The sequence below is a fragment of the Bos indicus genome, chromosome 16, assembly GCF_029378745.1.
Source record: "Bos indicus isolate NIAB-ARS_2022 breed Sahiwal x Tharparkar chromosome 16, NIAB-ARS_B.indTharparkar_mat_pri_1.0, whole genome shotgun sequence".
NCBI lineage: Eukaryota > Metazoa > Chordata > Mammalia > Artiodactyla > Bovidae > Bos > Bos indicus.
Genome location: NC_091775.1, coordinates 29,887,394 through 29,900,586, shown reverse-complemented (window position 1 = coordinate 29,900,586; position 13,193 = coordinate 29,887,394).

The following is a 13,193-nucleotide window of genomic DNA, read 5'->3' as shown; positions in this document are numbered from 1 at the left end:
TTGGCTTTGTTGCTTTTTCTTAATTGTTTTTAATTTCACTGATTTCTACTCTTTATCCTTTCTTCTAGTTTGCTTGGGTTTACTTTGCTCTTTTTTGTTTTTCTTCTTAAGGTATGTGCCCAGTCACTGACTAGACTTCGTCTAGTATAAATATTTAAAGCTGTGAGTTTTTCTTTAAGCACTATTTTGACTCCATCTCAGAATTTTTAATATATTTTCATTTTCATTCAGTTTTGAATATTTTCTAACTTTCTTGTGAAGTCTCTTTGACCTATATGGATTACCTAGAAGTATGTTGTCTAATTAGCAAATTTTAAAACTTCAATTTATTTAAACTAAAAAAAATAGTTTACCCATTTCTCCCATCCTGTACTCCCTGCCTCTGACAACCACCAATCATTTCTCTGTATCTATGAAGTTGGGGTTAGATTCCACATGTAAGAGAGGTCATACAGTATTTGTCTGTATCTTACTTAATTCACTGAGCAAAGTGCCCTCAGGATCCATTCATATTCTGAAAATGGCAAAATTTAATTCTTTGTTAACGGCTGAATAATACTGCATCGCGTATATTGTTCATTTGTCATCCATTTATGGGTACTTAGGTTGTTTTCATATCTTGGCTATTATAAATAATGCTGCAGTTAATATGGGAGTGTACATAGCTTTTCAAGTTTTTGTTTTCCATTTTTATCATTATTTATTTATTTATTTTTGGCTGTGGCTCATGGCTTGTAGGAGCTTAGTTCCCAGACCAGGGATTGAAACCCAGGTCCTCAGCAGTGAAAGTGCAGAATCCAAATCATGGGACTGCCAGAGAACTGCCTTTTTTTTTTTTTAGTAAAGAGTGGGTGGATGGTGCATTTTCTGAACCCTCACATATCTGGCAGTGTTTTTCTGTTACTTTTGCATATGTGATAACCTTGACTGGATATCAAATCCTAGTTTGCAGTCTTCTTTAAAAACAATAGATATTTGCTATTGTTTTCTGGGATATAATATTGCAGTAGAGAAGCTTTTGATTCTGATTTTGAGTTTCTTAATGTGAATTTTTTTCCTTGAATAGATACTGCTTTTTCTTTATGCTTTAAAATTTAAAATGTCACCATGTTATTTCTAGGTATGGTCTCTTCCTTAATATTTCTTAGTATTAGGTGACTTTTTTCCAGTCTAAAGACTGGCCTTTTAATTTTACACCATTATTTTCCTATTATTTGATTATTGCCTTTATTCTTTGTTTCCATGGAACCTGATTTTTGCCATATCCAATCTGCTGTTTACCACTCTTGTATTTGTAAACAATTAGGCTTTTCCCTTAGAAAATCTTTATTACTTTCAGATTAGTCCATGCTTACTTGCTTCTGTTTTTAAATATGTTCTCTTGAAACTTGGTATGCATATGCTTTGGGGTCTTCTATGTTTTCTGTTTCTCTTTGATAAGGGCACCTTTCCTCGAATTCCTCAAATTGATTTCCTTATAATTTTTCAGGCTTTTAGTGTGTCTGCTTGTGCGTACATTTAGATCTTCTAGGATAGGATTAGCTATACAAGAGATTTATTGGGGGCTGGGAACTGGTGTCGGAGAAGGCAGGGGAGAAACTTCAGGTGTTGGTTTGATACCATAGAAGGAGAGGGAACAAAGGAGGGTTAGGAAGAATCTCGGACTCCAGTCCAAGGAAGGTTGGGCCAAGCACATGGAGAGTTCTCAAGCCACAGTCATCTGTGGAATCCAGCAGCTCGCTGAACGGGCCTGTCTTACTCTCCCACTGCACCCGTCGACTAGAAAGAGTCCCCTGGAAGTGAAGGTTGGGGTGGATCTGTGGATCCAGAGGGGCAGCCAATGGGACCATTGGTCAATGATGTTCTCCACCAGGGGATCTGAAGGGTATTTATTCATGGTTGCTTAGGATTATTTTTTTGGCTCAGGTAGTTGAAATCAGTTTTCTTCAAATTATATGGGTACTTGTGCCAATATATATTTTTAATATTTATCTGACTGTGACCGGGTTTTAGTTGTGACAATTTGATCTTTGTTGTGGTATGCAGGGTCTTTAGTTGTGGCGTGTGGGATCTAGTTACCTGACCAAGGGTCCAACTCAGGCCTCCTGCATTGGGAGTGTGGATTCTTAGCCACTGGACCAGCAGGGAAGTCCCCTTTGCAAATCTTAAAAAGCACACTCAAAAGAGAAAGGGGAGAGTTTAGATTTAGTGGAAGATTCACTTTGTCAGATTAGAGGTTCTTGTATGTGTGTGAGATTTGGGCAGCCATGTCCAGAGACTTTCTTTTCTGTTGTGGCAACATGAAGTTGGCTGCTCAGTGCCCCTTTCCTGATTGGCATGGTTGTGCCCTTCAGTTGCCAGTTCAAGCTGTGCTCTGCTTCATTTAGTGTGGAAGTGTGAGCAGCCCTCACCCTGCTCCTCACAGCATGTAGACCTTCACTGGAAAAGTTAAAAAACCCATAATTCTGAAATTGTCCCTTGGAGCATTAAAGGAAGTTAAAGAGGTTCACAACGCACAGAGACTGTCTTGAGATCATTATTTGTGGCTGTGGTTTGTCCAGCTTTCACTGGTGCACATGTGGGATGGTAATGGGCTTCTGTTGGGGTTCATTTCAATGGCTTAATCTTTTCCCCCCCTGCTTGATTGAGAAATAATTGACATACATCACTGTTTAAGTTGAAGAAATACAGCATGATGATTTGATATACATATTTTGTGAAGTGATGACTACGATAGTTTTAACTAACATCTGTCTTCCCAAATATATACAATAAAAAGAAAAGAAAAAAGGAAAAATACTGTCGTGATGAGAACTCTTAGGATTTACTCTCTTAACGTTCCTACGTACCACACAGCTGTGTGGAGTAGAGGTGATTTAAATGTGTTTCGAGTGTACAGCAAAGAGATGCAGTTATACATACACATATATTCATTCTTTTTTAGATTTTTTTCTTACACAGGTTATCACAGCCTAGTACTTTTTAATCCTAAAAGTATGTACCTTTTAACTATCTTCCTCCAGTTCTCCCTTCCCCACCCTCCACCTCGGGTAACCTCTCTTTTTCAATAAAAGAGTTTGATTTTCTTTGCAGGGTTCCACATGTAAGTGAGATTATGAATTTGCCTTTCTCTGACTCAGTGTTACTTTCTTGCTCACAGTTTGATTTTGAGGTACTAACCTTTCCCCTCATTCCTAGTACTGCTACAGAGCTTCCTTGTATTCCTTTACTAACTTCAGAGGGGGTTGGCAAGAAGGGGTTCAGTGTGCGTCCTCAGCTGACCATCCTGCACCAGTCCCTGTTAGTAGATTTTCTAAATCAAAAGTGCCTCCTAGAAAGTTCAATGATTTAGTAGCAGATGTTAACAACTCTAGGCTGCCTCTGATCAAAATCAGTAAGGTGCCAACTGTTCAACTTCACGACACCCCTTGTGTGTCTCAACTAGCACATGGAGGAGGTGGCACTGTGTCACATAGGCCCTCGCTCTCAGCCATCTGTCAACCTGTTTCTGGGGAGAAGTCTGATTCAGGTCTACTTTCCTTCACAAGTAGGAAGGAAAAGAAGTGAGGAATTAGGAGTGTAGACAAATAATAAAACGGGTATTCAGTACTGAGAAGGCCCCCAGGGCTGGATATATCTCAGTTTACAACTAGATCACTTGCTACATTTCCAGGATAGGGAGGCCTGTCAGGTCTCTGCCTGTTGAAGTTCTCATCTTTCCAGACAGCTCACATTACCTTCTGCAACTGTGGGTCTCTGTGAAAGGAAACAGTGGGCTGATCTTAAGGGTTTATTCTGCAGACCTACAGTTTCTGAACATTGTTTATTGTGCACGTCTATCAGTAAAACTTTGGGGGTGTGCACCCCAGATGATATCACTCATTTATTTAGAGCTCCATCGGCCTTTGACTAAAAAGCCCAAGGGCTTACTTAAAATCCCTGGCAACCCCTTCAGTCTATGCCCTCACCCAGCTCTGACCTTATCTACTCCTACCTCGCTCCATCTCAGCCAAGGCAGCCTCCTTGCTATTGCTTGGATAAACCGAATCCACCAAAGACACTCTGCTTCCACAGTTCCGCACTCACTTCCTTCTCTCTGGAACATTCTATCTCTGGTTGTCCACAGGTGTGCCTCTTCTCTTATTTAAAATAGCAGCTACTCCTCCCCCCATAGACATCCCTATCTTTCTTTCCTGCCTGTTCTTTTTCATAGTACCAATTTCATGCTATATATTTTGCTTGTTTATTATATGTTGTCCCCCCCCCACCACTACTTACCATAGAGATAAGCTCCATCAGGGCAGAAATATTTGTCTGTTTTGCTAAAGCCTGGTACATAGAAGCTGCTCAAAAAATATTTAATGAATGAATGAATGTACTGCTTTCTTAATATGATGTGTTTTATGAAACAATAAGCAATTCCAAGTATATTTGCCATCCATCTGTGTATTGCATGGCATATCCCATGGTGTACCTTTGAAACCTTTGCTTGTAGACTTGGGGTGCCTTTGAAGGTCGTTGTGGAAAATGACCGGAACTGAATATTTTATCAAAATAAAGTATTTTGATATTTTATCAAATATTTTGAATAGTTGAAGTCAGGGAAGGAAGGGCAACCCTACAGAAGGATTCTATTGCTCAGCACCTGCCAAGCAACAAAACGCGGCCAATTTGTGGAGGAAGAAAGACTTTTCGTGTTGCCAGTAGAGGGCGCTGGTCACCAACGAATGTGAGCAAGGGCAGGGGCAGGAAGGGAACCTGCTCCGAGGTGAGGTGACACAGATAAATGGCAAATAGAAGGCAGCTGGCCTGATTTGACCAGGCTCTGTCCTTTCTGATCCTGGGATTCCCATATTTCACTTCAGCTTTCACTCTACCAGGTGTGAATAAATCATGTATAGGCTTGCTGAATGAGGGCTTTGCTGGTGACTCAGTGGTAAAAAATCTGCCTGCCAAAGAAGGAGACATGAGTTCAATCCCTGGGTGGGGAAGAACCGCTGGCGAAGGAAATGGCAACCCACTCCAGTATTCTTGCCTGGAGAATTCCGTGGACAGAGGAGCCTGGCAGATTGCAGTCCAAGGGATCGCAACTAGTTGAACACGAGTGAGCCATCGATCACTCGAGCACACAGGCTTGCCAAATATCCCAAAAAACTGCTGCTGCTGCTGCTAAGTCGCTTCAGTCGTGTCCGACTCTCTGCGACCCCAGAGACGGCAGCCCACCAGGCTTCCCCGTCCCTGGGATTCTCCAGGCAAGATCACTGGAGTGGGTTGCCATTTCCTTCTCCAGTGTATTAAAGTGAAAAGTGAAAGTGAAGTCGCTCAGTCGTGTCCGACTCCTAGCGACCCCATGGACTGCAGCCTACCAGGCTCCTCCGTCCATGGGATTTTCCAGGCAAGAATTCTGGAGTGGGGTGCCATTGCCTTCTCCCAACTGCTACTTTTCAACAAACAACTCTTTCCTAATCACTTGCTGCTGTTTTCTGATGGAGGAATTTGAGTATCCAATTTGAGTAACAACTGCTTTGTTTTTGTGTTATAAAAAAATTAGGGGGACTTTTCTGACGATCCGGTGGTTAAGAGACCGCATCCTGGATGCAAGGGCACGGTTTGATCCCTGGTAGGGGTTGCCAAGAGTCGGACACGACTGAGCAACTTCACTTTCACTTTTCACTTTCATGCACTGGAGAAGGAAATGGCAACCCACTCGTGTTCTTGCCTGGAGAATCCCAGGGATGGTGGAGCCACAGGCTGCCCGTCTATGGGGTCGCACAGAGCTGGACACGACTGAAGTGACTTAGCAGCAGCAGCAGGGGAACTAAGATCCTGCATGCTACGAGGCGGAGCCTAAAATAAAAAAAATAGGAGAGGCAGGTACAGCTGTATTTTGTACACCTCTGCCATATTTATTTCTACTGGCGTCCTCAGGTCACTTTAGTGGGAACTGTGTGCTCTGCCCTTACAGCTGGCAAATAGCCCATAGCCCATCTCTGTCCCCAAACACAGAGACATGAGGAAATATACCATCTTCTCTTTCTTCTCTCTGCAGAAAGGTTGCAGGGAGATTCGACCACAGACTAAGAGCAGACGGCAAAATGGGGACAACAGGGAGACCTCAGGCTGGGAGTGGGGGGGACAAAACCCCCTCCTCCGCCCTGGAAAATCAGAGATAAGTGGCTACTTCTGTTTAAAGTCAGTCCCCCAAGTCACCCTAAGTAGTGTTGAGGCAGACAGGGGTCCCTTAGAGAGGCAGATGGGGTCCCTTAGAGACGCCACTTCCCTTGGCTCACTTGATGGAATTAGGGAGGCTCTTTGGAGAAGGAAATGGCAACCCACTCTAGTATTCTTGCCTGGAGAATCTCACAGTCAGAAAATCCTGGCAGGCTACAGTCCATGGGGTCGCAAGAGTCGGACATGACTTAGCAACTATACCACCACCACCTGGGACTGCCTGGAAATCCAGAGTGGGCACAGCTAGGCATGGAGAGGGAAACCCAACAGGCAGGCTCCTGGGGAGCTGGCGGGTCTGTCCCCTTCTCTGTGGAGCCACCACAGAATGCCTGGATGTTCAGGGTGCTGTGATTCTGTGGCTCCTCAGGGGCTGTAATACATCCCTAGGCCCCAATTTTGTCTTCATCTAAATTGACTTAGTGTGCATGTCAACTGATGTTATCAAAAACAAATACCAGGCCTTTGACTTCGAAAGTGATTTTATTTGAATAAAATACTATCTCTTCGTAGATTGAAGTTCTACATAAGATTCAATTTATAAAAACAAGGTTTCTTCATATAAAATATCATGTAGGAAACGAGTTGCCAGTCCAGGTTCGATGCATGATGCTGGATGCTTGGGGCTGGTGCACTGGGACGGCCCAGAGGGATGGTATGGGGAGGGAGGAGGGAGGAGGGTTCGGGATGGGGAGCGCATGTATACCTGTGGAGGATTCATTTTGATATTTGGCAAAACTAATACAATTATGTAAAGTTTAAAAATAAAATAAAATTGGAAGAAAAAAAAAAAAAAAAAAAACAAGGTTTCTTGATAAAGCAACTTTGAAAGCTTCGAGACATTAATTCTTTATATTGGTATTTTGGAAATATGATTTTTGGAAAAATGGATAGTCCAGAACAGAATAATGTAGGGGAAAAAAACAATGAAAAATAACCTTGCAATGTAAGAATGAAATATTGTAACTGTTATAATGTTGAAAGAGACCAGACATAAAAATGGCATTTACAGATTACAAAATTATTATGTAATTTGTGATTTTATAATAATGTAAACACCGCTTATCTAGGGAAAAAACAACTGGAAGGAAATACAGGTTAATGTTTACCAATATGATCACTGGAGGCTGTGAAAACAGATTACTCCCTGCTTCTCCCCAATCTCATATATTTCCCAAATATTCTATGATCTATGATCAGGTTACTTTTGTTGGGGGGACTACGCACCTGTTCTCTGTATCTACGAGTCATTATTTTGTTTTGTTAGACTCCATGTATAAGAGAGATTATACAGTACTTGTATTTCTCTGATTTATTTCACTTAGCACAATGCCATCAAGGTCCATCCATGTCGTCAAAAATGGCAGGATTTCCTTCTTTTTATGGTTGAATAATATTCCATTGTGTGTATATGTATATACTTTTTATAATAATGAAACACGTTCTGACTCTTTGCTGGAATATGTCACTGTCTTGCTTTTGTTCAAAAAAGTACTGGTTGAGCACCGGCCTTGCACTCTGCTCCTGAGATGCCTTTCTCATAGAGCTCAAATCCAGCAGCCGCAGTCAATGTTTACAATGTGGCTACAGCAGTTTTCTATGGAGAACGTGCAATAATAAAGCATATTCATGGGCGATGTGGCACGAAAAAGGAGGAATCATTCCATCTGGCAGAGTGAGTCAGGGTCACTGGGGAGACAGCTGGGAGCCTGGGCTTTAAAAATAATCCTCTATCCCAGACCAAAAAGTGGATATAAACTGAGGGAGTTCTTAATAAGAAGTAGTATTTGCAGGCCACACATGATTCAAAAAGTCCTTTCCAGTCCCTCGGCGGTGCCAAGGCTGGTGGTGGTGGGGAAGCCTAGCTGTTGCCTTCTGCCTCCCATAACAGAGCTTCCCAGGCCTTCCCAAATAAACAGACAAATCTACGTTGAAAACGATGCTCAAATACTTTATCTAATTTGCTCCTCATCACAGCCCTTCCAAGTAGATGTTGTTATCATCCTCTTTGCGCACAGGAGACTAGCGCTTACAAATAGGAAATGACCAGCCCCAGAGCACACAGCTCTGGAGGGCTGAGCTGGGGATGAAGCTGGGGACTTTGAGCCTACACGCTTTCCATCCATCTTCGGGCCTTGTCCACTGACCTTCCCCGAGCCCAGCCTGATAGGGGGATGCCCTGGAGGACCCCTGAGGCCAGGGCGGCACAGCTTCTCCAGACACACCCGTCAGAGGAGACCCAGGCCCTCAGGACCCCTGATTCCTATCTTTCCCCACTGGGCCCAGAGCATTTCAGGATGAGACCCCTTTCACACCTCTTTCTTCCTTTGCTGTGAGGTAGCTCAGTGTCCATCCCCTCTGCCTTGCCTTCAGAATCCACTGGGAATTCCCTGGCTGTCCAAGGTCTGGGACTCTGCGCTCCCCATGCAGAGGACCCACCTTCGATCCCTGGTCCAGGAGCTGGGTCCCACAGGCCACAACTAAGAGTTCACAACTGAAGATCCTGCAAGCCTCAACTAAAAATAAAGAAGGATTCCTCGTGCCTCAACTACAGTGATCCTGCATGTGGCAACTAAGACCCACCCAGCCAAATAAATAAGTAAATAAATATTAAAATGAAAAAGAACCCACCATGGGCTACTGGGAGATAGTTGCATTTGCCTGGTAGGCAGGGCCCATTCTGCCAGCTGTAGGCAGCAGAGATTCACAGCTTAATGAACCTCTGAAAGGCTCACCATGTCTCTTATTTGTAAAATAGGGACCGTAGTCCCTGCCCTCGGAGAAGGCAATGGCACCCCACTTCAGTACTCTTGCCTGGAAAATCCATGCACAGAGGAGCCTGGTGGGCTGTAGTCCATGGGGTTGCCGAGTCGGGCATGACTGAGCGACTTCACTTTCACTTTTCACTTTCATGCATTGGAGAAGGAAATGGCAACCCACTCCAGTGTTCTTGCCTGGAGAATCCCAGGGACAGGGGAGCCTGGTGGGCTGCCGTCTCTGGGGTCGCACAGAGTCGGACATGACTGAAGCGATTTAGCAGCAGCAGCAGCAGCAGCAGCAGTCCCTGCCCCATACAGTGATCTCCAGGATTCAATAAGATCACTTTCCTAAAGCACCCGTCAGGGTGCCTAGTGCTTTCCAGAGCTCAGAACAGGACTTATTCCCCTCTATTGTCAGGTCAGAGTGGGCAGTCAGCTCCTGAATCAAACCCACTGGAACACAGCCCTGTGGACGGGGGTCTGATGCAGCATCCTGCAAGCTCAGACAGGCTGGACTTGGAGCTGTAAGTGGCCTTCTGTGTGGGTTTTAAGACCTTGCTAAAGAAAAAAAAAAAGATGTATAAATACAACAATGTTAAAGACAATTCTGAAAATGAAAACGTGGACTACTACCCTAGCACAACTTATTTTGCAATGCTTTCTAGTTACTCCATTTCGTATTCTGTTACTGTCACTTGTTAGGTCTCAGACATACTGACCTGTCCCTCCCCTTCTCCCCAGTCCAATCCACGGCCAAGTCCTGAATGATTGGCTGCCCTCAATACTTCAGTCTTCAAAGGTCTCTGAGCTTCCTCTCTGAAGCCCCAACCCTGCTATTCATCCTTTTCACAGCAGGCAGAATTATCTTTAAAATGTTTTTCTTTTATTGTGGTAAAGTATATACAACATAAAATTTACTATTTTTAACATTTTAAGTGTACACTTCGGTGGCATTAATTACATGCACATTATTGTGTAACCGTCTACACAGTCTGTCTCCAGAACTTTTTCATCTTCCCAAATGGAAACTCTGAACACTTTGAAGAATAACTCCCCATCTCCCTCCCTTTCCAGCCCCTGGCAACCACCATTCTATTTTCTGTCTCTACTAACTTGAGTACTCTGGGTACCTCCAGTAAGTGGATTCACACAGTAGTTGTCTTTTTGTGACTGGCTTATTTCATTTAGCATAATATCCTCAAGGTTATAGCTTGTGTCAGAATTTCCACTTTTTTAAAGGCTGAATAATATCCCATTGTACGTGCATGCCAAACTTGGTTTATCTGTTAGAATTATCTTTTAAAATACAAATTAGATCATGTCCCGTTATTGCTTAAAACCCCTCAGTGGCTTCCTGTGGCTCTCAGTCAGAGCCTTCTCACGCCCGGGACCCCCTCTTCCAGCCCTGCACCCTTTGCTCTGGCCACCTGGCCCCTTTCTGATCCCAGAAGAAGCCCTTCCCCGCCCAACACTCACGTCGCCCTCTGCCTGGAGCCATCTTCCTGGCTCCCTCTTGCACTGGCTTAGTCTCACTCCAGATGTTGCCTCCCAGGTGGGGCCTCCCCAGCCACTCTCTCTTCCCTCACCCTGTTTACTTCCTTCACACTATCTGGCTTCTTTGGTGGCTTGTTTATTGTCTGTCTCCTCTCTTTGGAATAGGAGCTTCACAAGCCGCAGGCCCGGCTGTCTGGGGAGCTACCGTGGGCTCAATAAAGATGCTCTGAGGAGTGCCTCATTGAATGGGGGCTGGGGGGCTATCTGCAGGGGCTGTGGCCTGCTGTGATGTGGTGTCACTTGTTCTAAATACTCGTTTATAAAAATATCATACTGATGTTAGGAGGTGGTTATGACCTTGGAAGGGGCTGAACTGGATGGTTAGGAATCCAGGTTTTATCCCTCTCTTCCATGCTGCTGCTGCTAAGTCACTTCAGTTGTGTCAGACTCTGTGCGACCCCATAGACGGCAGCGCAGCAGGCTCCCCTGTCCCTGGGATTCTCCAGACAAGAACACTGGGTATCCAAACCCCTCAATCATGTAGCTGGACTGAAGGTCTCAATTTCTTCTTAAATCAAACCATAGTGGGGGATGTGGACAGCACGAATCTCCTGGGTTTCCAGCATGTTGTGATAATGTAAAGAGACAGAGAAATGAAGAATATTGGGTAAACATAAAGAGTTTTTAAAAGAAATATATCAAATCCTTCAACCAGAGGAAAAAAGGAACCAAGAGGAACATAAATAATTTGAAAAATTCCCCCAGAGAAAGAGCAGAATTTCCACTCATTTGCATTAAAAAGTTTGTTAATGAGGGAAAATCTGTTCAATAAATAAAAAAAGTAATTTATTTTCAAATTATACATATCTATAGAAACACATAAAAATGCATAGAGGAGGATGAAGAGATTTTAAAAGGCAAAGCCCTTAATTTAGCATGCAGGCAAAGAGCTAAGTGATATATGTACTGGCATATTTTTTGGGTGTTGCAAATATCTCCTCCTACTCTCAGCTTGCCTTTTCATTAACGGTGTCTTAAATATATTACTGAATATAGCATGCATACATACAGAAGAGTGACTACATCATACAGTACAATGTGAAAGCTTTTTACACATGAACTGTGTGACCAGCATCCAGATTGAGAACTGACATCACCAGCACCCCAAAGCCCCTTTATGCCTCCTCTGGCCACCATGCTCCAAGGTAACCACTGTCCTGACTTACACACATGGGAGATGAAGTGTGTTCTCTTTGGTGTGTGTTTGCATGTGGGATGCAGCACACTGATTCGGGCAGTTGTCATTCACTCACGTTTGTTGCATTATAGCCATCTATTACATGACAGTTTATCTGTCGTATGACTGATGGACATGTGGATAGTTTCCAGTTCAGAGGCACTACAGATAGTGCTGCTGTGAACGTTCTCGTATGTGCATTTGATGAGCACGTGTACATGTTTCTATTGGGTATACGCCTATGCTGGTCATATGTATATTATATACATAATATAGGTGTTTATATTCCGCTTTAGGAGACATTGAGGGAAATAGGCCAACACCTGGTTCTTTTTGTCTTTCCATGATATTGATTCTTTTTAATTACAATTGGAGGATGCTCATATTGTATTATGTTTTATTTTGCATTTCCCTGATGATGAATTGAGCATCTCTTCATATGTTTATTGGCCATCTGGATAGCCTCTTCTGTGACACATCTGTTCTAGTTTATTGCCCATTTTTCTGTTAGATTGTCTGTTCTTGTCTCATTGTCCTTTTTTTATTGACTTTTGGGAAATCTTTATATATCTCGAATACAAGTCCTTTGTTAAAGTATATCTTCTCCCAATCTCTGGCTTAAGTTTACACTCTTTTTTTCAAAAATTGAAAAAAACGTTTCACTCTTAATGGTGGCTCTTGAGGAACAGAAGTCTTAAATTTATCATTTTTTTCCCTTTATGGTTAACATTTCTATTTCTGTTAAAGTATCTTTGATAAGTAGATATCTCCGATTTTAATATAGTCAAATTGAGCAGTCTTTTATGACATTTTTTTAAATTAAAAAATGTATGTATTTATTTTATTTTGGCTGCGCTGGGTCTTTGCCATGGTGCATAGTCCCTAGAGCGCTTGTGCTCAGTAGCTGTGGCACGCAGGCTCCCTAGTTGTGCTGCATGGGCTTAGTTGCCCCGCCCGCATGGGATGTTAGTCCCTGAGCTGGGGTCAGACCCGAGTCCCCTGCACTGGAAGGCAGATCCTTAATCACTGAACTTCCAGGGAAGTCCCCATGACAGTTATGTGTCCAAGGAATCTTGCCCTACCCTTTGTTCATTAAGATATAAACCCTCTATTCTCTCCTAAAATTTTTTTAGCTGTGCCTCACACATTTAGGTCCATAATCCACCAAGAATTGATTTGAGGGATGGGTGAGGGGAAGGATGGACTGGGAACTGGGGATTAGCAGATGCAAACTATCACATATAGAATGGATAGACAACAAGGTCCTACTGTATGGCACAGGGAACTATATTCAATATCCTGAGATAAACCATCATGGAAAGAAATACAAAGAAAGAATATATATATATATACACACAAATAAAGGATGTATATATATATATACATTCATATATATATGAATCTGCTGTACAGCAGAAATTAACACAACATGGTAATTCAGTTATACTTCAATTAAAAAAAAGAATTGATTTGTA